The sequence below is a fragment of the Staurois parvus genome, unplaced genomic scaffold (genome assembly GCF_062004578.1).
Source record: "Staurois parvus isolate SC_StPar_1 unplaced genomic scaffold, SC_StPar_1.0 ptg000276l, whole genome shotgun sequence".
NCBI classification, from domain to species: domain Eukaryota; kingdom Metazoa; phylum Chordata; class Amphibia; order Anura; family Ranidae; genus Staurois; species Staurois parvus.
Genome location: NW_028318072.1, coordinates 2,505,737 through 2,526,782, shown reverse-complemented (window position 1 = coordinate 2,526,782; position 21,046 = coordinate 2,505,737). Strand labels below are relative to the sequence as shown.

Sequence of the window (21,046 nt, the reverse complement as noted above, 5' to 3'; positions counted from 1 at the left end):
TTGCCTCAAGACCCTGCCAAAGCTTCTTCTTTTCTCCTGTAGAGGTCATCCGTTCTTCTTCTTGCCAAGGTAAGGGTGGCAAGGTCTCTGTTTTGATTTTCCCTTGCAAACGTCCTACAGAATTCCAAGCAGATTGAGCTACGGAGTCAGAAGAATGGGTTTGCTCAAACTGAAAAGCAGTGTCGTAGCTCCCCACACCTCTTTTCAACAAGTAGCACATTCTGGTTATCACTTTTGTTCCACAATTTAGAGCATGCGCTCAGTGTAAGTGAAAGACAGCTCATTCAAGCACCACTGGCGAAAACACCCTTCACTTTCTTTGACCGCTTACAGCCTTGCGGTAAAGTTCTCAGGCCGCAGGGTGTAACAGCTGATTAAATATTCCATTAAAAAAGGCAAAAAGGAAGGAAAAGCATGCTCCAGGTGAGGCTCGAACTCACAACCTCGGCATTGCTCAACAGATACTGCCATATAAGTACCGCGCGCTAACCGATTGCGCCACTGGAGCGCTGTCTTTAGCGGGCAGATTCCTCATCCATCTCGCCTCAGTTTATCGTAGGCCTCCAAGTAATCCTGCACCTAAACTCCTGCTCGCCTCAGAAAGAAGGGAATGGTCCTTCTTTCCTAGCAAGAAATGGTAGGTAAGAGGTACTGCTAGAAAAAACACTGCCAAAGTCACTTGACTGGAGCTCAAGGACAGCTTTTAAAGATAAAAGGGAGAGCTGTTTTGAGAAGAGGAAAAAATGAAATTGAAAATGCTATCGTGACGTGTCAGCCATGTATTCATGCACATTTGAAAAGTTACTGAAAGAGCCACTGTAAACCAAGAAGTGTCAGGTTATGCCAAGTCCCTCTAGAATGCAGCATGCCAAAGTCAGTTTGTGGGTAAACCCAGCTAAAGCGCAAGAGTTCTTTATAGATCTGAAAAGCCACTCTCCAGCGACTGGGTTGAGAATTTTGATGCTCTGTTTGGCAGAAAAGCTGGCGATCCACATGAGGTTCGATTTCTGCCCTCTTGCGGCAAGCAGACATCTGAACACGTTCCAGAGCAGCAACTATTTTTGTGAATCTCAGGAAACGCAACAACACCATGTCATTTGAGGCAAAGGAGGCACAGCGCTAAGGTGCGATTCTGACTGCTATTCATATAGCTTGATACATCAAGAAAAACACTTCTGGGACTGACACAAAAAGGTCGGAAATGCCTTCCCGCTGTTTAAGCTTACCTAGGATGCCTGTCAAGATGGCCATTTCCCTTGAGGATGGCCATTTCCCAGTGGAGATTTGCATGCCACCGCGGGATGTCAGGAGAATGCCGGACGGATGGCAAAAGTCCTTCCTAAGAAAAGCTGCTTTTCCTTTCTGTGGAGTTGGACACTTTTTTTGTCCGAAGCGCTGCTGGAGATTAGTATTTGTATCTTTTCCAGAGCATGCTGGTCAACTAAGCCAAGTCATCTGAGGCACACTGTACTTCTGCGACATAGTGATTGGCACACACATTTAGATTAAGGCATCAGGAGAGAGGACTTCAGGGACTGACACGTGAAGCAGAGAAAGGTAGCTGCCCTCGGTGATGGTTTTTATATTTCATTCTTGGCTGATGTTTGAAGCTGCCTGGAAGGAGTCCTGGCTTAAAGGAACAAGCAAGATATCCGGACACCCCAGATGGGACTCGAACCCACAATCCCTGGCTTAGGAGGCCAGTGCCTTATCCATTAGGCCACTGGGGCTTGCCTCAAGACCCTGCCAAAGCTTCTTCTTTTCTCCTGTAGAGGTCATCCGTTCTTCTTCTTGCCAAGGTAAGGGTGGCAAGGCCTCTGTTTTGATTTTCCCTTGCAAACGTCCTACAGAATTCCAAGCAGATTGAGCTACGGAGTCAGAAGAATGGGTTTGCTCAAACTGAAAAGCAGTGTCGTAGCTCCCCACACCTCTTTTCAAGAAGTAGCACATTCTGGTTATCACTTTTGTTCCACAATTTAGAGCATGCGCTCAGTGTAAGTGAAAGACAGCTCATTCAAGCACCACTGGCGAAAACACCCTTCACTTTCTTTGACCGCTTACAGCCTTGCGGTAAAGTTCTCAGGCCGCAGGGTGTAACAGCTGATTAAATATTCCATTAAAAAAGGCAAAAAGGAAGGAAAAGCATGCTCCAGGTGAGGCTCGAACTCACAACCTCGGCATTGCTCAACAGATACTGCCATATAAGTACTGCGCGCTGACCGATTGCGCCACTGGAGCGCTGTCTTTAGCGGGCAGATTCCTCATCCATCTCGCCTCAGTTTATCGTAGGCCTCCAAGTAATCCTGCACCTAAACTCCTGCTCGCCTCAGAAAGAAGGGAATGGTCCTTCTTTCCTAGCAAGAAATGGTAGGTAAGAGGTACTGCTAGAAAAAACACTGCCAAAGTCACTTGACTGGAGCTCAAGGACAGCTTTTAAAGATAAAAGGGAGAGCTGTTTTGAGAAGAGGAAAAAATGAAATTGAAAATGCTATCGTGACGTGTCAGCCATGTATTCATGCACATTTGAAAAGTTACTGAAAGAGCCACTGTAAACCAAGAAGTGTCAGGTTATGCCAAGTCCCTCTAGAATGCAGCATGCCAAAGTCAGTTTGTGGGTAAACCCAGCTAAAGCGCAAGAGTTCTTTATAGATCTGAAAAGCCACTCTCCAGCGACTGGGTTGAGAATTTTGATGCTCTGTTTGGCAGAAAAGCTGGCGATCCACATGAGGTTCGATTTCTGCCCTCTTGCGGCAAGCAGACATCTGAACACGTTCCAGAGCAGCAACTATTTTTGTGAATCTCAGGAAACGCAACAACACCATGTCATTTGAGGCAAAGGAGGCACAGCGCTAAGGTGCGATTCTGACTGCTATTCATATAGCTTGATACATCAAGAAAAACACTTCTGGGACTGACACAAAAAGGTCGGAAATGCCTTCCCGCTGTTTAAGCTTACCTAGGATGCCTGTCAAGATGGCCATTTCCCTTGAGGATGGCCATTTCCCAGTGGAGATTTGCATGCCACCGCGGGATGTCAGGAGAATGCCGGACGGATGGCAAAAGTCCTTCCTAAGAAAAGCTGCTTTTCCTTTCTGTGGAGTTGGACACTTTTTTTGTCCAAAGCGCTGCTGGAGATTAGTATTTGTATCTTTTCCAGAGCATGCTGGTCAACTAAGCCAAGTCATCTGAGGCACACTGTACTTCTGCGACATAGTGATTGGCACACACATTTAGATTAAGGCATCAGGAGAGAGGACTTCAGGGACTGACACGTGAAGCAGAGAAAGGTAGCTGCCCTCGGTGATGGTTTTTATATTTCATTCTTGGCTGATGTTTGAAGCTGCCTGGAAGGAGTCCTGGCTTAAAGGAACAAGCAAGATATCCGACACCCCAGATGGGACTCGAACCCACAATCCCTGGCTTAGGAGGCCAGTGCCTTATCCATTAGGCCACTGGGGCTTGCCTCAAGACCCTGCCAAAGCTTCTTCTTTTCTCCTGTAGAGGTCATCCGTTCTTCTTCTTGCCAAGGTAAGGGTGGCAAGGTCTCTGTTTTGATTTTCCCTTGCAAACGTCCTACAGAATTCCAAGCAGATTGAGCTACGGAGTCAGAAGAATGGGTTTGCTCAAACTGAAAAGCAGTGTCGTAGCTCCCCACACCTCTTTTCAACAAGTAGCACATTCTGGTTATCACTTTTGTTCCACAATTTAGAGCATGCGCTCAGTGTAAGTGAAAGACAGCTCATTCAAGCACCACTGGCGAAAACACCCTTCACTTTCTTTGACCGCTTACAGCCTTGCGGTAAAGTTCTCAGGCCGCAGGGTGTAACAGCTGATTAAATATTCCATTAAAAAAGGCAAAAAGGAAGGAAAAGCATGCTCCAGGTGAGGCTCGAACTCACAACCTCGGCATTGCTCAACAGATACTGCCATATAAGTACCGCGCGCTAACCGATTGCGCCACTGGAGCGCTGTCTTTAGCGGGCAGATTCCTCATCCATCTCGCCTCAGTTTATCGTAGGCCTCCAAGTAATCCTGCACCTAAACTCCTGCTCGCCTCAGAAAGAAGGGAATGGTCCTTCTTTCCTAGCAAGAAATGGTAGGTAAGAGGTACTGCTAGAAAAAACACTGCCAAAGTCACTTGACTGGAGCTCAAGGACAGCTTTTAAAGATAAAAGGGAGAGCTGTTTTGAGAAGAGGAAAAAATGAAATTGAAAATGCTATCGTGACGTGTCAGCCATGTATTCATGCACATTTGAAAAGTTACTGAAAGAGCCACTGTAAACCAAGAAGTGTCAGGTTATGCCAAGTCCCTCTAGAATGCAGCATGCCAAAGTCAGTTTGTGGGTAAACCCAGCTAAAGCGCAAGAGTTCTTTATAGATCTGAAAAGCCACTCTCCAGCGACTGGGTTGAGAATTTTGATGCTCTGTTTGGCAGAAAAGCTGGCGATCCACATGAGGTTCGATTTCTGCCCTCTTGCGGCAAGCAGACATCTGAACACGTTCCAGAGCAGCAACTATTTTTGTGAATCTCAGGAAACGCAACAACACCATGTCATTTGAGGCAAAGGAGGCACAGCGCTAAGGTGCGATTCTGACTGCTATTCATATAGCTTGATACATCAAGAAAAACACTTCTGGGACTGACACAAAAAGGTCGGAAATGCCTTCCCGCTGTTTAAGCTTACCTAGGATGCCTGTCAAGATGGCCATTTCCCTTGAGGATGGCCATTTCCCAGTGGAGATTTGCATGCCACCGCGGGATGTCAGGAGAATGCCGGACGGATGGCAAAAGTCCTTCCTAAGAAAAGCTGCTTTTCCTTTCTGTGGAGTTGGACACTTTTTTTGTCCGAAGCGCTGCTGGAGATTAGTATTTGTATCTTTTCCAGAGCATGCTGGTCAACTAAGCCAAGTCATCTGAGGCACACTGTACTTCTGCGACATAGTGATTGGCACACACATTTAGATTAAGGCATCAGGAGAGAGGACTTCAGGGACTGACACGTGAAGCAGAGAAAGGTAGCTGCCCTCGGTGATGGTTTTTATATTTCATTCTTGGCTGATGTTTGAAGCTGCCTGGAAGGAGTCCTGGCTTAAAGGAACAAGCAAGATATCCGGACACCCCAGATGGGACTCGAACCCACAATCCCTGGCTTAGGAGGCCAGTGCCTTATCCATTAGGCCACTGGGGCTTGCCTCAAGACCCTGCCAAAGCTTCTTCTTTTCTCCTGTAGAGGTCATCCGTTCTTCTTCTTGCCAAGGTAAGGGTGGCAAGGCCTCTGTTTTGATTTTCCCTTGCAAACGTCCTACAGAATTCCAAGCAGATTGAGCTACGGAGTCAGAAGAATGGGTTTGCTCAAACTGAAAAGCAGTGTCGTAGCTCCCCACACCTCTTTTCAACAAGTAGCACATTCTGGTTATCACTTTTGTTCCACAATTTAGAGCATGCGCTCAGTGTAAGTGAAAGACAGCTCATTCAAGCACCACTGGCGAAAACACCCTTCACTTTCTTTGACCGCTTACAGCCTTGCGGTAAAGTTCTCAGGCCGCAGGGTGTAACAGCTGATTAAATATTCCATTAAAAAAGGCAAAAAGGAAGGAAAAGCATGCTCCAGGTGAGGCTCGAACTCACAACCTCGGCATTGCTCAACAGATACTGCCATATAAGTACCGCGCGCTGACCGATTGCGCCACTGGAGCGCTGTCTTTAGCGGGCAGATTCCTCATCCATCTCGCCTCAGTTTATCGTAGGCCTCCAAGTAATCCTGCACCTAAACTCCTGCTCGCCTCAGAAAGAAGGGAATGGTCCTTCTTTCCTAGCAAGAAATGGTAGGTAAGAGGTACTGCTAGAAAAAACACTGCCAAAGTCACTTGACTGGAGCTCAAGGACAGCTTTTAAAGATAAAAGGGAGAGCTGTTTTGAGAAGAGGAAAAAATGAAATTGAAAATGCTATCGTGACGTGTCAGCCATGTATTCATGCACATTTGAAAAGTTACTGAAAGAGCCACTGTAAACCAAGAAGTGTCAGGTTATGCCAAGTCCCTCTAGAATGCAGCATGCCAAAGTCAGTTTGTGGGTAAACCCAGCTAAAGCGCAAGAGTTCTTTATAGATCTGAAAAGCCACTCTCCAGCGACTGGGTTGAGAATTTTGATGCTCTGTTTGGCAGAAAAGCTGGCGATCCACATGAGGTTCGATTTCTGCCCTCTTGCGGCAAGCAGACATCTGAACACGTTCCAGAGCAGCAACTATTTTTGTGAATCTCAGGAAACGCAACAACACCATGTCATTTGAGGCAAAGGAGGCACAGCGCTAAGGTGCGATTCTGACTGCTATTCATATAGCTTGATACATCAAGAAAAACACTTCTGGGACTGACACAAAAAGGTCGGAAATGCCTTCCCGCTGTTTAAGCTTACCTAGGATGCCTGTCAAGATGGCCATTTCCCTTGAGGATGGCCATTTCCCAGTGGAGATTTGCATGCCACCGCGGGATGTCAGGAGAATGCCGGACGGATGGCAAAAGTCCTTCCTAAGAAAAGCTGCTTTTCCTTTCTGTGGAGTTGGACACTTTTTTTGTCCAAAGCGCTGCTGGAGATTAGTATTTGTATCTTTTCCAGAGCATGCTGGTCAACTAAGCCAAGTCATCTGAGGCACACTGTACTTCTGCGACATAGTGATTGGCACACACATTTAGATTAAGGCATCAGGAGAGAGGACTTCAGGGACTGACACGTGAAGCAGAGAAAGGTAGCTGCCCTCGGTGATGGTTTTTATATTTCATTCTTGGCTGATGTTTGAAGCTGCCTGGAAGGAGTCCTGGCTTAAAGGAACAAGCAAGATATCCGACACCCCAGATGGGACTCGAACCCACAATCCCTGGCTTAGGAGGCCAGTGCCTTATCCATTAGGCCACTGGGGCTTGCCTCAAGACCCTGCCAAAGCTTCTTCTTTTCTCCTGTAGAGGTCATCCGTTCTTCTTCTTGCCAAGGTAAGGGTGGCAAGGTCTCTGTTTTGATTTTCCCTTGCAAACGTCCTACAGAATTCCAAGCAGATTGAGCTACGGAGTCAGAAGAATGGGTTTGCTCAAACTGAAAAGCAGTGTCGTAGCTCCCCACACCTCTTTTCAACAAGTAGCACATTCTGGTTATCACTTTTGTTCCACAATTTAGAGCATGCGCTCAGTGTAAGTGAAAGACAGCTCATTCAAGCACCACTGGCGAAAACACCCTTCACTTTCTTTGACCGCTTACAGCCTTGCGGTAAAGTTCTCAGGCCGCAGGGTGTAACAGCTGATTAAATATTCCATTAAAAAAGGCAAAAAGGAAGGAAAAGCATGCTCCAGGTGAGGCTCGAACTCACAACCTCGGCATTGCTCAACAGATACTGCCATATAAGTACCGCGCGCTGACCGATTGCGCCACTGGAGCGCTGTCTTTAGCGGGCAGATTCCTCATCCATCTCGCCTCAGTTTATCGTAGGCCTCCAAGTAATCCTGCACCTAAACTCCTGCTCGCCTCAGAAAGAAGGGAATGGTCCTTCTTTCCTAGCAAGAAATGGTAGGTAAGAGGTACTGCTAGAAAAAACACTGCCAAAGTCACTTGACTGGAGCTCAAGGACAGCTTTTAAAGATAAAAGGGAGAGCTGTTTTGAGAAGAGGAAAAAATGAAATTGAAAATGCTATCGTGACGTGTCAGCCATGTATTCATGCACATTTGAAAAGTTACTGAAAGAGCCACTGTAAACCAAGAAGTGTCAGGTTATGCCAAGTCCCTCTAGAATGCAGCATGCCAAAGTCAGTTTGTGGGTAAACCCAGCTAAAGCGCAAGAGTTCTTTATAGATCTGAAAAGCCACTCTCCAGCGACTGGGTTGAGAATTTTGATGCTCTGTTTGGCAGAAAAGCTGGCGATCCACATGAGGTTCGATTTCTGCCCTCTTGCGGCAAGCAGACATCTGAACACGTTCCAGAGCAGCAACTATTTTTGTGAATCTCAGGAAACGCAACAACACCATGTCATTTGAGGCAAAGGAGGCACAGCGCTAAGGTGCGATTCTGACTGCTATTCATATAGCTTGATACATCAAGAAAAACACTTCTGGGACTGACACAAAAAGGTCGGAAATGCCTTCCCGCTGTTTAAGCTTACCTAGGATGCCTGTCAAGATGGCCATTTCCCTTGAGGATGGCCATTTCCCAGTGGAGATTTGCATGCCACCGCGGGATGTCAGGAGAATGCCGGACGGATGGCAAAAGTCCTTCCTAAGAAAAGCTGCTTTTCCTTTCTGTGGAGTTGGACACTTTTTTTGTCCGAAGCGCTGCTGGAGATTAGTATTTGTATCTTTTCCAGAGCATGCTGGTCAACTAAGCCAAGTCATCTGAGGCACACTGTACTTCTGCGACATAGTGATTGGCACACACATTTAGATTAAGGCATCAGGAGAGAGGACTTCAGGGACTGACACGTGAAGCAGAGAAAGGTAGCTGCCCTCGGTGATGGTTTTTATATTTCATTCTTGGCTGATGTTTGAAGCTGCCTGGAAGGAGTCCTGGCTTAAAGGAACAAGCAAGATATCCGACACCCCAGATGGGACTCGAACCCACAATCCCTGGCTTAGGAGGCCAGTGCCTTATCCATTAGGCCACTGGGGCTTGCCTCAAGACCCTGCCAAAGCTTCTTCTTTTCTCCTGTAGAGGTCATCCGTTCTTCTTCTTGCCAAGGTAAGGGTGGCAAGGTCTCTGTTTTGATTTTCCCTTGCAAACGTCCTACAGAATTCCAAGCAGATTGAGCTACGGAGTCAGAAGAATGGGTTTGCTCAAACTGAAAAGCAGTGTCGTAGCTCCCCACACCTCTTTTCAACAAGTAGCACATTCTGGTTATCACTTTTGTTCCACAATTTAGAGCATGCGCTCAGTGTAAGTGAAAGACAGCTCATTCAAGCACCACTGGCGAAAACACCCTTCACTTTCTTTGACCGCTTACAGCCTTGCGGTAAAGTTCTCAGGCCGCAGGGTGTAACAGCTGATTAAATATTCCATTAAAAAAGGCAAAAAGGAAGGAAAAGCATGCTCCAGGTGAGGCTTGAACTCACAACCTCGGCATTGCTCAACAGATACTGCCATATAAGTACCGCGCGCTGACCGATTGCGCCACTGGAGTGCTGTCTTTAGTGGGCAGATTCCTCATCCATCTCGCCTCAGTTTATCGTAGGCCTCCAAGTAATCCTGCACCTAAACTCCTGCTCGCCTCAGAAAGAAGGGAATGGTCCTTCTTTCCTAGCAAGAAATGGTAGGTAAGAGGTACTGCTAGAAAAAACACTGCCAAAGTCACTTGACTGGAGCTCAAGGACAGCTTTTAAAGATAAAAGGGAGAGCTGTTTTGAGAAGAGGAAAAAATGAAATTGAAAATGCTATCATGACGTGTCAGCCATGTATTCATGCACATTTGAAAAGTTACTGAAAGAGCCACTGTAAACCAAGAAGTGTCAGGTTATGCCAAGTCCCTCTAGAATGCAGCATGCCAAAGTCAGTTTGTGGGTAAACCCAGCTAAAGCGCAAGAGTTCTTTATAGATCTGAAAAGCCACTCTCCAGCGACTGGGTTGAGAATTTTGATGCTCTGTTTGGCAGAAAAGCTGGCGATCCACATGAGGTTCGATTTCTGCCCTCTTGCGGCAAGCAGACATCTGAACACGTTCCAGAGCAGCAACTATTTTTGTGAATCTCAGGAAACGCAACAACACCATGTCATTTGAGGCAAAGGAGGCACAGCTGACTCCTGTGCCTCTGACTGCTATTCATATAGCTTGATACATCAAGAAAAACACTTCTGGGACTGACACAAAAAGGTCGGAAATGCCTTCCCGCTGTTTAAGCTTACCTAGGATGCCTGTCAAGATGGCCATTTCCCTTGAGGATGGCCATTTCCCAGTGGAGATTTGCATGCCACCGCGGGATGTCAGGAGAATGCCGGACGGATGGCAAAAGTCCTTCCTAAGAAAAGCTGCTTTTCCTTTCTGTGGAGTTGGACACTTTTTTTGTCCGAAGCGCTGCTGGAGATTAGTATTTGTATCTTTTCCAGAGCATGCTGGTCAACTAAGCCAAGTCATCTGAGGCACACTGTACTTCTGCGACATAGTGATTGGCACACACATTTAGATTAAGGCATCAGGAGAGAGGACTTCAGGGACTGACATGTGAAGCAGAGAAAGGTAGCTGCCCTCGGTGATGGTTTTTATATTTCATTCTTGGCTGATGTTTGAAGCTGCCTGGAAGGAGTCCTGGCTTAAAGGAACAAGCAAGATATCCGACACCCCAGATGGGACTCGAACCCACAATCCCTGGCTTAGGAGGCCAGTGCCTTATCCATTAGGCCACTGGGGCTTGCCTCAAGACCCTGCCAAAGCTTCTTCTTTTCTCCTGTAGAGGTCATCCGTTCTTCTTCTTGCCAAGGTAAGGGTGGCAAGGTCTCTGTTTTGATTTTCCCTTGCAAACGTCCTACAGAATTCCAAGCAGATTGAGCTACGGAGTCAGAAGAATGGGTTTGCTCAAACTGAAAAGCAGTGTCGTAGCTCCCCACACCTCTTTTCAAGAAGTAGCACATTCTGGTTATCACTTTTGTTCCACAATTTAGAGCATGCGCTCAGTGTAAGTGAAAGACAGCTCATTCAAGCACCACTGGCGAAAACACCCTTCACTTTCTTTGACCGCTTACAGCCTTGCGGTAAAGTTCTCAGGCCGCAGGGTGTAACAGCTGATTAAATATTCCATTAAAAAAGGCAAAAAGGAAGGAAAAGCATGCTCCAGGTGAGGCTCGAACTCACAACCTCGGCATTGCTCAACAGATACTGCCATATAAGTACCGCGCGCTGACCGATTGCGCCACTGGAGCGCTGTCTTTAGTGGGCAGATTCCTCATCCATCTCGCCTCAGTTTATCGTAGGCCTCCAAGTAATCCTGCACCTAAACTCCTGCTCGCCTCAGAAAGAAGGGAATGGTCCTTCTTTCCTAGCAAGAAATGGTAGGTAAGAGGTACTGCTAGAAAAAACACTGCCAAAGTCACTTGACTGGAGCTCAAGGACAGCTTTTAAAGATAAAAGGGAGAGCTGTTTTGAGAAGAGGAAAAAATGAAATTGAAAATGCTATCGTGACGTGTCAGCCATGTATTCATGCACATTTGAAAAGTTACTGAAAGAGCCACTGTAAACCAAGAAGTGTCAGGTTATGCCAAGTCCCTCTAGAATGCAGCATGCCAAAGTCAGTTTGTGGGTAAACCCAGCTAAAGCGCAAGAGTTCTTTATAGATCTGAAAAGCCACTCTCCAGCGACTGCGTTGAGAATTTTGATGCTCTGTTTGGCAGAAAAGCTGGCGATCCACATGAGGTTCGATTTCTGCCCTCTTGCGGCAAGCAGACATCTGAACACGTTCCAGAGCAGCAACTATTTTTGTGAATCTCAGGAAACGCAACAACACCATGTCATTTGAGGCAAAGGAGGCACAGCGCTAAGGTGCGATTCTGACTGCTATTCATATAGCTTGATACATCAAGAAAAACACTTCTGGGACTGACACAAAAAGGTCGGAAATGCCTTCCCGCTGTTTAAGCTTACCTAGGATGCCTGTCAAGATGGCCATTTCCCTTGAGGATGGCCATTTCCCAGTGGAGATTTGCATGCCACCGCGGGATGTCAGGAGAATGCCGGACGGATGGCAAAAGTCCTTCCTAAGAAAAGCTGCTTTTCCTTTCTGTGGAGTTGGACACTTTTTTTGTCCGAAGCGCTGCTGGAGATTAGTATTTGTATCTTTTCCAGAGCATGCTGGTCAACTAAGCCAAGTCATCTGAGGCACACTGTACTTCTGCGACATAGTGATTGGCACACACATTTAGATTAAGGCATCAGGAGAGAGGACTTCAGGGACTGACACGTGAAGCAGAGAAAGGTAGCTGCCCTCGGTGATGGTTTTTATATTTCATTCTTGGCTGATGTTTGAAGCTGCCTGGAAGGAGTCCTGGCTTAAAGGAACAAGCAAGATATCCGACACCCCAGATGGGACTCGAACCCACAATCCCTGGCTTAGGAGGCCAGTGCCTTATCCATTAGGCCACTGGGGCTTGCCTCAAGACCCTGCCAAAGCTTCTTCTTTTCTCCTGTAGAGGTCATCCGTTCTTCTTCTTGCCAAGGTAAGGGTGGCAAGGTCTCTGTTTTGATTTTCCCTTGCAAACGTCCTACAGAATTCCAAGCAGATTGAGCTACGGAGTCAGAAGAATGGGTTTGCTCAAACTGAAAAGCAGTGTCGTAGCTCCCCACACCTCTTTTCAACAAGTAGCACATTCTGGTTATCACTTTTGTTCCACAATTTAGAGCATGCGCTCAGTGTAAGTGAAAGACAGCTCATTCAAGCACCACTGGCGAAAACACCCTTCACTTTCTTTGACCGCTTACAGCCTTGCGGTAAAGTTCTCAGGCCGCAGGGTGTAACAGCTGATTAAATATTCCATTAAAAAAGGCAAAAAGGAAGGAAAAGCATGCTCCAGGTGAGGCTCGAACTCACAACCTCGGCATTGCTCAACAGATACTGCCATATAAGTACCGCGCGCTGACCGATTGCGCCACTGGAGCGCTGTCTTTAGCAGGCAGATTCCTCATCCATCTCGCCTCAGTTTATCGTAGGCCTCCAAGTAATCCTGCACCTAAACTCCTGCTCGCCTCAGAAAGAAGGGAATGGTCCTTCTTTCCTAGCAAGAAATGGTAGGTAAGAGGTACTGCTAGAAAAAACACTGCCAAAGTCACTTGACTGGAGCTCAAGGACAGCTTTTAAAGATAAAAGGGAGAGCTGTTTTGAGAAGAGGAAAAAATGAAATTGAAAATGCTATCGTGACGTGTCAGCCATGTATTCATGCACATTTGAAAAGTTACTGAAAGAGCCACTGTAAACCAAGAAGTGTCAGGTTATGCCAAGTCCCTCTAGAATGCAGCATGCCAAAGTCAGTTTGTGGGTAAACCCAGCTAAAGCGCAAGAGTTCTTTATAGATCTGAAAAGCCACTCTCCAGCGACTGGGTTGAGAATTTTGATGCTCTGTTTGGCAGAAAAGCTGGCGATCCACATGAGGTTCGATTTCTGCCCTCTTGCGGCAAGCAGACATCTGAACACGTTCCAGAGCAGCAACTATTTTTGTGAATCTCAGGAAACGCAACAACACCATGTCATTTGAGGCAAAGGAGGCACAGCGCTAAGGTGCGATTCTGACTGCTATTCATATAGCTTGATACATCAAGAAAAACACTTCTGGGACTGACACAAAAAGGTCGGAAATGCCTTCCCGCTGTTTAAGCTTACCTAGGATGCCTGTCAAGATGGCCATTTCCCTTGAGGATGGCCATTTCCCAGTAGAGATTTGCATGCCACCGCGGGATGTCAGGAGAATGCCGGACGGATGGCAAAAGTCCTTCCTAAGAAAAGCTGCTTTTCCTTTCTGTGGAGTTGGACACTTTTTTTGTCCGAAGCGCTGCTGGAGATTAGTATTTGTATCTTTTCCAGAGCATGCTGGTCAACTAAGCCAAGTCATCTGAGGCACACTGTACTTCTGCGACATAGTGATTGGCACACACATTTAGATTAAGGCATCAGGAGAGAGGACTTCAGGGACTGACACGTGAAGCAGAGAAAGGTAGCTGCCCTCGGTGATGGTTTTTATATTTCATTCTTGGCTGATGTTTGAAGCTGCCTGGAAGGAGTCCTGGCTTAAAGGAACAAGCAAGATATCCGACACCCCAGATGGGACTCGAACCCACAATCCCTGGCTTAGGAGGCCAGTGCCTTATCCATTAGGCCACTGGGGCTTGCCTCAAGACCCTGCCAAAGCTTCTTCTTTTCTCCTGTAGAGGTCATCCGTTCTTCTTCTTGCCAAGGTAAGGGTGGCAAGGTCTCTGTTTTGATTTTCCCTTGCAAACGTCCTACAGAATTCCAAGCAGATTGAGCTACGGAGTCAGAAGAATGGGTTTGCTCAAACTGAAAAGCAGTGTCGTAGCTCCCCACACCTCTTTTCAACAAGTAGCACATTCTGGTTATCACTTTTGTTCCACAATTTAGAGCATGCGCTCAGTGTAAGTGAAAGACAGCTCATTCAAGCACCACTGGCGAAAACACCCTTCACTTTCTTTGACCGCTTACAGCCTTGCGGTAAAGTTCTCAGGCCGCAGGGTGTAACAGCTGATTAAATATTCCATTAAAAAAGGCAAAAAGGAAGGAAAAGCATGCTCCAGGTGAGGCTCGAACTCACAACCTCGGCATTGCTCAACAGATACTGCCATATAAGTACCGCGCGCTGACCGATTGCGCCACTGGAGCGCTGTCTTTAGCGGGCAGATTCCTCATCCATCTCGCCTCAGTTTATCGTAGGCCTCCAAGTAATCCTGCACCTAAACTCCTGCTCGCCTCAGAAAGAAGGGAATGGTCCTTCTTTCCTAGCAAGAAATGGTAGGTAAGAGGTACTGCTAGAAAAAACACTGCCAAAGTCACTTGACTGGAGCTCAAGGACAGCTTTTAAAGATAAAAGGGAGAGCTGTTTTGAGAAGAGGAAAAAATGAAATTGAAAATGCTATCGTGACGTGTCAGCCATGTATTCATGCACATTTGAAAAGTTACTGAAAGAGCCACTGTAAACCAAGAAGTGTCAGGTTATGCCAAGTCCCTCTAGAATGCAGCATGCCAAAGTCAGTTTGTGGGTAAACCCAGCTAAAGCGCAAGAGTTCTTTATAGATCTGAAAAGCCACTCTCCAGCGACTGGGTTGAGAATTTTGATGCTCTGTTTGGCAGAAAAGCTGGCGATCCACATGAGGTTCGATTTCTGCCCTCTTGCGGCAAGCAGACATCTGAACACGTTCCAGAGCAGCAACTATTTTTGTGAATCTCAGGAAACGCAACAACACCATGTCATTTGAGGCAAAGGAGGCACAGCGCTAAGGTGCGATTCTGACTGCTATTCATATAGCTTGATACATCAAGAAAAATACTTCTGGGACTGACACAAAAAGGTCGGAAATGCCTTCCCGCTGTTTAAGCTTACCTAGGATGCCTGTCAAGATGGCCATTTCCCAGTGGAGATTTGCATGCCACCGCGGGATGTCAGGAGAATGCCGGACGGATGGCAAAAGTCCTTCCTAAGAAAAGCTGCTTTTCCTTTCTGTGGAGTTGGACACTTTTTTTGTCCGAAGCGCTGCTGGAGATTAGTATTTGTATCTTTTCCAGAGCATGCTGGTCAACTAAGCCAAGTCATGTGAGGCACACTGTACTTCAGCGAGATAGTGATTGGCACACACATTTGGATTAAGGCATCAGGAGAGAGGACTTCAGGGACTGACACGTGAAGCAGAGAAAGGTAGCTGCCCTCGGTGATGGTTTTTATATTTCATTCTTGGCTGATGTTTGAAGCTGCCTGGAAGGAGTCCTGGCTTAAAGGAACAAGCAAGATATCCGACACCCCAGATGGGACTCGAACCCACAATCCCTGGCTTAGGAGGCCAGTGCCTTATCCATTAGGCCACTGGGGCTTGCCTCAAGACCCTGCCAAAGCTTCTTCTTTTCTCCTGTAGAGGTCATCCGTTCTTCTTCTTGCCAAGGTAAGGGTGGCAAGGTCTCTGTTTTGATTTTCCCTTGCAAACGTCCTACAGAATTCCAAGCAGATTGAGCTACGGAGTCAGAAGAATGGGTTTGCTCAAACTGAAAAGCAGTGTCGTAGCTCCCCACACCTCTTTTCAACAAGTAGCACATTCTGGTTATCACTTTTGTTCCACAATTTAGAGCATGCGCTCAGTGTAAGTGAAAGACAGCTCATTCAAGCACCACTGGCGAAAACACCCTTCACTTTCTTTGACCGCTTACAGCCTTGCGGTAAAGTTCTCAGGCCGCAGGGTGTAACAGCTGATTAAATATTCCATTAAAAAAGGCAAAAAGGAAGGAAAAGCATGCTCCAGGTGAGGCTCGAACTCACAACCTCGGCATTGCTCAACAGATACTGCCATATAAGTACCGCGCGCTGACCGATTGCGCCACTGGAGCGCTGTCTTTAGCGGGCAGATTCCTCATCCATCTCGCCTCAGTTTATCGTAGGCCTCCAAGTAATCCTGCACCTAAACTCCTGCTCGCCTCAGAAAGAAGGGAATGGTCCTTCTTTCCTAGCAAGAAATGGTAGGTAAGAGGTACTGCTAGAAAAAACACTGCCAAAGTCACTTGACTGGAGCTCAAGGACAGCTTTTAAAGATAAAAGGGAGAGCTGTTTTGAGAAGAGGAAAAAATGAAATTGAAAATGCTATCGTGACGTGTCAGCCATGTATTCATGCACATTTGAAAAGTTACTGAAAGAGCCACTGTAAACCAAGAAGTGTCAGGTTATGCCAAGTCCCTCTAGAATGCAGCATGCCAAAGTCAGTTTGTGGGTAAACCCAGCTAAAGCGCAAGAGTTCTTTATAGATCTGAAAAGCCACTCTCCAGCGACTGGGTTGAGAATTTTGATGCTCTGTTTGGCAGAAAAGCTGGCGATCCACATGAGGTTCGATTTCTGCCCTCTTGCGGCAAGCAGACATCTGAACACGTTCCAGAGCAGCAACTATTTTTGTGAATCTCAGGAAACGCAACAACACCATGTCATTTGAGGCAAAGGAGGCACAGCGCTAAGGTGCGATTCTGACTGCTATTCATATAGCTTGATACATCAAGAAAAACACTTCTGGGACTGACACAAAAAGGTCGGAAATGCCTTCCCGCTGTTTAAGCTTACCTAGGATGCCTGTCAAGATGGCCATTTCCCTTGAGGATGGCCATTTCCCAGTGGAGATTTGCATGCCACCGCGGGATGTCAGGAGAATGCCGGACGGATGGCAAAAGTCCTTCCTAAGAAAAGCTGCTTTTCCTTTCTGTGGAGTTGGACACTTTTTTTGTCCGAAGCGCTGCTGGAGATTAGTATTTGTATCTTTTCCAGAGCATGCTGGTCAACTAAGCCAAGTCATCTGAGGCACACTGTACTTCTGCGACATAGTGATTGGCACACACATTTAGATTAAGGCATCAGGAGAGAGGACTTCAGGGACTGACACGTGAAGCAGAGAAAGGTAGCTGCCCTCGGTGATGGTTTTTATATTTCATTTCATTCTTGGCTGATGTTTGAAGCTGCCTGGAAGGAGTCCTGGCTTAAAGGAACAAGCAAGATATCCGACACCCCAGATGGGACTCGAACCCACAATCCCTGGCTTAGGAGGCCAGTGCCTTATCCATTAGGCCACTGGGGCTTGCCTCAAGACCCTGCCAAAGCTTCTTCTTTTCTCCTGTAGAGGTCATCCGTTCTTCTTCTTGCCAAGGTAAGGGTGGCAAGGTCTCTGTTTTGATTTTCCCTTGCAAACGTCCTACAGAATTCCAAGCAGATTGAGCTACGGAGTCAGAAGAATGGGTTTGCTCAAACTGAAAAGCAGTGTCGTAGCTCCCCACACCTCTTTTCAACAAGTAGCACATTCTGGTTATCACTTTTGTTCCACAATTTAGAGCATGCGCTCAGTGTAAGTGAAAGACAGCTCATTCAAGCACCACTGGCGAAAACACCCTTCACTTTCTTTGACCGCTTACAGCCTTGCGGTAAAGTTCTCAGGCCGCAGGGTGTAACAGCTGATTAAATATTCCATTAAAAAAGGCAAAAAGGAAGGAAAAGCATGCTCCAGGTGAGGCTTGAACTCACAACCTCGGCATTGCTCAACAGATACTGCCATATAAGTACCGCGCGCTGACCGATTGCGCCACTGGAGTGCTGTCTTTAGTGGGCAGATTCCTCATCCATCTCGCCTCAGTTTATCGTAGGCCTCCAAGTAATCCTGCACCTAAACTCCTGCTCGCCTCAGAAAGAAGGGAATGGTCCTTCTTTCCTAGCAAGAAATGGTAGGTAAGAGGTACTGCTAGAAAAAACACTGCCAAAGTCACTTGACTGGAGCTCAAGGACAGCTTTTAAAGATAAAAGGGAGAGCTGTTTTGAGAAGAGGAAAAAATGAAATTGAAAATGCTATCATGACGTGTCAGCCATGTATTCATGCACATTTGAAAAGTTACTGAAAGAGCCACTGTAAACCAAGAAGTGTCAGGTTATGCCAAGTCCCTCTAGAATGCAGCATGCCAAAGTCAGTTTGTGGGTAAACCCAGCTAAAGCGCAAGAGTTCTTTATAGATCTGAAAAGCCACTCTCCAGCGACTGGGTTGAGAATTTTGATGCTCTGTTTGGCAGAAAAGCTGGCGATCCACATGAGGTTCGATTTCTGCCCTCTTGCGGCAAGCAGACATCTGAACACGTTCCAGAGCAGCAACTATTTTTGTGAATCTCAGGAAACGCAACAACACCATGTCATTTGAGGCAAAGGAGGCACAGCGCTAAGGTGCGATTCTGACTGCTATTCATATAGCTTGATACATCAAGAAAAACACTTCTGGGACTGACACAAAAAGGTCGGAAATGCCTTCCCGCTGTTTAAGCTTACCTAGGATGCCTGTCAAGATGGCCATTTCCCTTGAGGATGGCCATTTCCCAGTAGAGATTTGCATGCCACCGCGGGATGTCAGGAGAATGCCGGACGGATGGCAAAAGTCCTTCCTAAGAAAAGCTGCTTTTCCTTTCTGTGGAGTTGGACACTTTTTTTGTCCGAAGCGCTGCTGGAGATTAGTATTTGTATCTTTTCCAGAGCATGCTGGTCAACTAAGCCAAGTCATCTGAGGCACACTGTACTTCTGCGACATAGTGATTGGCACACACATTTAGATTAAGGCATCAGGAGAGAGGACTTCAGGGACTGACACGTGAAGCAGAGAAAGGTAGCTGCCCTCGGTGATGGTTTTTATATTTCATTCTTGGCTGATGTTTGAAGCTGCCTGGAAGGAGTCCTGGCTTAAAGGAACAAGCAAGATATCCGACACCCCAGATGGGACTCGAACCCACAATCCCTGGCTTAGGAGGCCAGTGCCTTATCCATTAGGCCACTGGGGCTTGCCTCAAGACCCTGCCAAAGCTTCTTCTTTTCTCCTGTAGAGGTCATCCGTTCTTCTTCTTGCCAAGGTAAGGGTGGCAAGGTCTCTGTTTTGATTTTCCCTTGCAAACGTCCTACAGAATTCCAAGCAGATTGAGCTACGGAGTCAGAAGAATGGGTTTGCTCAAACTGAAAAGCAGTGTCGTAGCTCCCCACACCTCTTTTCAACAAGTAGCACATTCTGGTTATCACTTTTGTTCCACAATTTAGAGCATGCGCTCAGTGTAAGTGAAAGACAGCTCATTCAAGCACCACTGGCGAAAACACCCTTCACTTTCTTTGACCGCTTACAGCCTTGCGGTAAAGTTCTCAGGCCGCAGGGTGTAACAGCTGATTAAATATTCCATTAAAAAAGGCAAAAAGGAAGGAAAAGCATGCTCCAGGTGAGGCTCGAACTCACAACCTCGGCATTGCTCAACAGATACTGCCATATAAGTACCGCGCGCTGACCGATTGCGCCACTGGAGCGCTGTCTTTAGCGGGCAGATTCCTCATCCATCTCGCCTTAGTTTATCGTAGGCCTCCAAGTAATCCTGCACCTAAACTCCTGCTCACCTCAGAAAGAAGGGAATGGTCCTTCTTTCCTAGCAAGAAATGGTAGGTAAGAGGTACTGCTAGAAAAAACACTGCCAAAGTCACTTGACTGGAGCTCAAGGACAGCTTTTAAAGATAAAAGGGAGAGCTGTTTTGAGAAGAGGAAAAAATGAAATTGAAAATGCTATCGTGACGTGTCAGCCATGTATTCATGCACATTTGAAAAGTTACTGAAAGAGCCACTGTAAACCAAGAAGTGTCAGGTTATGCCAAGTCCCTCTAGAATGCAGCATGCCAAAGTCAGTTTGTGGGTAAACCCAGCTAAAGCGCAAGAGTTCTTTATAGATCTGAAAAGCCACTCTCCAGCGACTGGGTTGAGAATTTTGATGCTCTGTTTGGCAGAAAAGCTGGCGATCCACATGAGGTTCGATTTCTGCCCTCTTGCGGCAAGCAGACATCTGAACACGTTCCAGAGCAGCAACTATTTTTGTGAATCTCAGGAAACGCAACAACACCATGTCATTTGAGGCAAAGGAGGCACAGCGCTAAGGTGCGATTCTGACTGCTATTCATATAGCTTGATACATCAAGAAAAACACTTCTGGGACTGACACAAAAAGGTCGGAAATGCCTTCCCGCTGTTTAAGCTTACCTAGGATGCCTGTCAAGATGGCCATTTCCCTTGAGGATGGCCATTTCCCAGTGGAGATTTGCATGCCACCGCGGGATGTCAGGAGAATGCCGGACGGATGGCAAAAGTCCTTCCTAAGAAAAGCTGCTTTTCCTTTCTGTGGAGTTGGACACTTTTTTTGTCCGAAGCGCTGCTGGAGATTAGTATTTGTATCTTTTCCAGAGCATGCTGGTCAACTAAGCCAAGTCATCTGAGGCACACTGTACTTCTGCGACATAGTGATTGGCACACACATTTAGATTAAGGCATCAGGAGAGAGGACTTCAGGGACTGACACGTGAAGCAGAGAAAGGTAGCTGCCCTCGGTGATGGTTTTTATATTTCATTCTTGGCTGATGTTTGAAGCTGCCTGGAAGGAGTCCTGGCTTAAAGGAACAAGCAAGATATCCGACACCCCAGATGGGACTCGAACCCACAATCCCTGGCTTAGGAGGCCAGTGCCTTATCCATTAGGCCACTGGGGCTTGCCTCAAGACCCTGCCAAAGCTTCTTCTTTTCTCCTGTAGAGGTCATCCGTTCTTCTTCTTGCCAAGGTAAGGGTGGCAAGGTCTCTGTTTTGATTTTCCCTTGCAAACGTCCTACAGAATTCCAAGCAGATTGAGCTACGGAGTCAGAAGAATGGGTTTGCTCAAACTGAAAAGCAGTGTCGTAGCTCCCCACACCTCTTTTCAACAAGTAGCACATTCTGGTTATCACTTTTGTTCCACAATTTAGAGCATGCGCTCAGTGTAAGTGAAAGACAGCTCATTCAAGCACCACTGGCGAAAACACCCT

At 46.7% G+C, this 21,046-nt stretch overlaps 24 non-coding genes across 24 annotated transcripts; all 24 read right to left on the bottom strand.

Moving 5' to 3' along the window:
• Positions 1–415: 415 nt before the first annotated feature.
• On the bottom strand, positions 416–508 carry TRNAI-UAU (transfer RNA isoleucine (anticodon UAU)). The gene is given in 2 exon segments: positions 416–451; positions 471–508. It is a non-coding gene; the product is annotated as a tRNA-Ile (tRNA).
• A 1,149-nt stretch (positions 509–1,657) lies between these two features.
• On the bottom strand, positions 1,658–1,730 carry TRNAR-CCU (transfer RNA arginine (anticodon CCU)). The gene has a single exon. It is a non-coding gene; the product is annotated as a tRNA-Arg (tRNA).
• A 415-nt stretch (positions 1,731–2,145) lies between these two features.
• Positions 2,146–2,238, bottom strand: TRNAI-UAU (transfer RNA isoleucine (anticodon UAU)). The gene is given in 2 exon segments: positions 2,146–2,181; positions 2,201–2,238. It is a non-coding gene; the product is annotated as a tRNA-Ile (tRNA).
• Positions 2,239–3,386: 1,148 nt separating this feature from the next.
• On the bottom strand, positions 3,387–3,459 carry TRNAR-CCU (transfer RNA arginine (anticodon CCU)). The gene has a single exon. It is a non-coding gene; the product is annotated as a tRNA-Arg (tRNA).
• Positions 3,460–3,874: 415 nt separating this feature from the next.
• Positions 3,875–3,967, bottom strand: TRNAI-UAU (transfer RNA isoleucine (anticodon UAU)). Its single transcript is given in 2 exon segments — positions 3,875–3,910; positions 3,930–3,967. It is a non-coding gene; the product is annotated as a tRNA-Ile (tRNA).
• A 1,149-nt stretch (positions 3,968–5,116) lies between these two features.
• Positions 5,117–5,189, bottom strand: TRNAR-CCU (transfer RNA arginine (anticodon CCU)). Its single transcript has one exon. It is a non-coding gene; the product is annotated as a tRNA-Arg (tRNA).
• A 415-nt stretch (positions 5,190–5,604) lies between these two features.
• Positions 5,605–5,697, bottom strand: TRNAI-UAU (transfer RNA isoleucine (anticodon UAU)). Its single transcript is given in 2 exon segments — positions 5,605–5,640; positions 5,660–5,697. It is a non-coding gene; the product is annotated as a tRNA-Ile (tRNA).
• A 1,148-nt stretch (positions 5,698–6,845) lies between these two features.
• Positions 6,846–6,918, bottom strand: TRNAR-CCU (transfer RNA arginine (anticodon CCU)). Its single transcript has one exon. It is a non-coding gene; the product is annotated as a tRNA-Arg (tRNA).
• Positions 6,919–7,333: 415 nt separating this feature from the next.
• TRNAI-UAU (transfer RNA isoleucine (anticodon UAU)) lies at positions 7,334–7,426 on the bottom strand. The gene is given in 2 exon segments: positions 7,334–7,369; positions 7,389–7,426. It is a non-coding gene; the product is annotated as a tRNA-Ile (tRNA).
• A 1,148-nt stretch (positions 7,427–8,574) lies between these two features.
• TRNAR-CCU (transfer RNA arginine (anticodon CCU)) lies at positions 8,575–8,647 on the bottom strand. The gene has a single exon. It is a non-coding gene; the product is annotated as a tRNA-Arg (tRNA).
• A 415-nt stretch (positions 8,648–9,062) lies between these two features.
• TRNAI-UAU (transfer RNA isoleucine (anticodon UAU)) lies at positions 9,063–9,155 on the bottom strand. The gene is given in 2 exon segments: positions 9,063–9,098; positions 9,118–9,155. It is a non-coding gene; the product is annotated as a tRNA-Ile (tRNA).
• A 1,148-nt stretch (positions 9,156–10,303) lies between these two features.
• TRNAR-CCU (transfer RNA arginine (anticodon CCU)) lies at positions 10,304–10,376 on the bottom strand. The gene has a single exon. It is a non-coding gene; the product is annotated as a tRNA-Arg (tRNA).
• Positions 10,377–10,791: 415 nt separating this feature from the next.
• TRNAI-UAU (transfer RNA isoleucine (anticodon UAU)) lies at positions 10,792–10,884 on the bottom strand. The gene is given in 2 exon segments: positions 10,792–10,827; positions 10,847–10,884. It is a non-coding gene; the product is annotated as a tRNA-Ile (tRNA).
• A 1,148-nt stretch (positions 10,885–12,032) lies between these two features.
• On the bottom strand, positions 12,033–12,105 carry TRNAR-CCU (transfer RNA arginine (anticodon CCU)). Its single transcript has one exon. It is a non-coding gene; the product is annotated as a tRNA-Arg (tRNA).
• Positions 12,106–12,520: 415 nt separating this feature from the next.
• On the bottom strand, positions 12,521–12,613 carry TRNAI-UAU (transfer RNA isoleucine (anticodon UAU)). Its single transcript is given in 2 exon segments — positions 12,521–12,556; positions 12,576–12,613. It is a non-coding gene; the product is annotated as a tRNA-Ile (tRNA).
• A 1,148-nt stretch (positions 12,614–13,761) lies between these two features.
• TRNAR-CCU (transfer RNA arginine (anticodon CCU)) lies at positions 13,762–13,834 on the bottom strand. The gene has a single exon. It is a non-coding gene; the product is annotated as a tRNA-Arg (tRNA).
• Positions 13,835–14,249: 415 nt separating this feature from the next.
• TRNAI-UAU (transfer RNA isoleucine (anticodon UAU)) lies at positions 14,250–14,342 on the bottom strand. Its single transcript is given in 2 exon segments — positions 14,250–14,285; positions 14,305–14,342. It is a non-coding gene; the product is annotated as a tRNA-Ile (tRNA).
• Positions 14,343–15,471: 1,129 nt separating this feature from the next.
• Positions 15,472–15,544, bottom strand: TRNAR-CCU (transfer RNA arginine (anticodon CCU)). The gene has a single exon. It is a non-coding gene; the product is annotated as a tRNA-Arg (tRNA).
• A 415-nt stretch (positions 15,545–15,959) lies between these two features.
• TRNAI-UAU (transfer RNA isoleucine (anticodon UAU)) lies at positions 15,960–16,052 on the bottom strand. Its single transcript is given in 2 exon segments — positions 15,960–15,995; positions 16,015–16,052. It is a non-coding gene; the product is annotated as a tRNA-Ile (tRNA).
• Positions 16,053–17,205: 1,153 nt separating this feature from the next.
• TRNAR-CCU (transfer RNA arginine (anticodon CCU)) lies at positions 17,206–17,278 on the bottom strand. The gene has a single exon. It is a non-coding gene; the product is annotated as a tRNA-Arg (tRNA).
• A 415-nt stretch (positions 17,279–17,693) lies between these two features.
• TRNAI-UAU (transfer RNA isoleucine (anticodon UAU)) lies at positions 17,694–17,786 on the bottom strand. Its single transcript is given in 2 exon segments — positions 17,694–17,729; positions 17,749–17,786. It is a non-coding gene; the product is annotated as a tRNA-Ile (tRNA).
• A 1,148-nt stretch (positions 17,787–18,934) lies between these two features.
• TRNAR-CCU (transfer RNA arginine (anticodon CCU)) lies at positions 18,935–19,007 on the bottom strand. The gene has a single exon. It is a non-coding gene; the product is annotated as a tRNA-Arg (tRNA).
• Positions 19,008–19,422: 415 nt separating this feature from the next.
• Positions 19,423–19,515, bottom strand: TRNAI-UAU (transfer RNA isoleucine (anticodon UAU)). The gene is given in 2 exon segments: positions 19,423–19,458; positions 19,478–19,515. It is a non-coding gene; the product is annotated as a tRNA-Ile (tRNA).
• A 1,148-nt stretch (positions 19,516–20,663) lies between these two features.
• On the bottom strand, positions 20,664–20,736 carry TRNAR-CCU (transfer RNA arginine (anticodon CCU)). Its single transcript has one exon. It is a non-coding gene; the product is annotated as a tRNA-Arg (tRNA).
• Between the last annotated feature and the right edge of the window lie 310 nt (positions 20,737–21,046).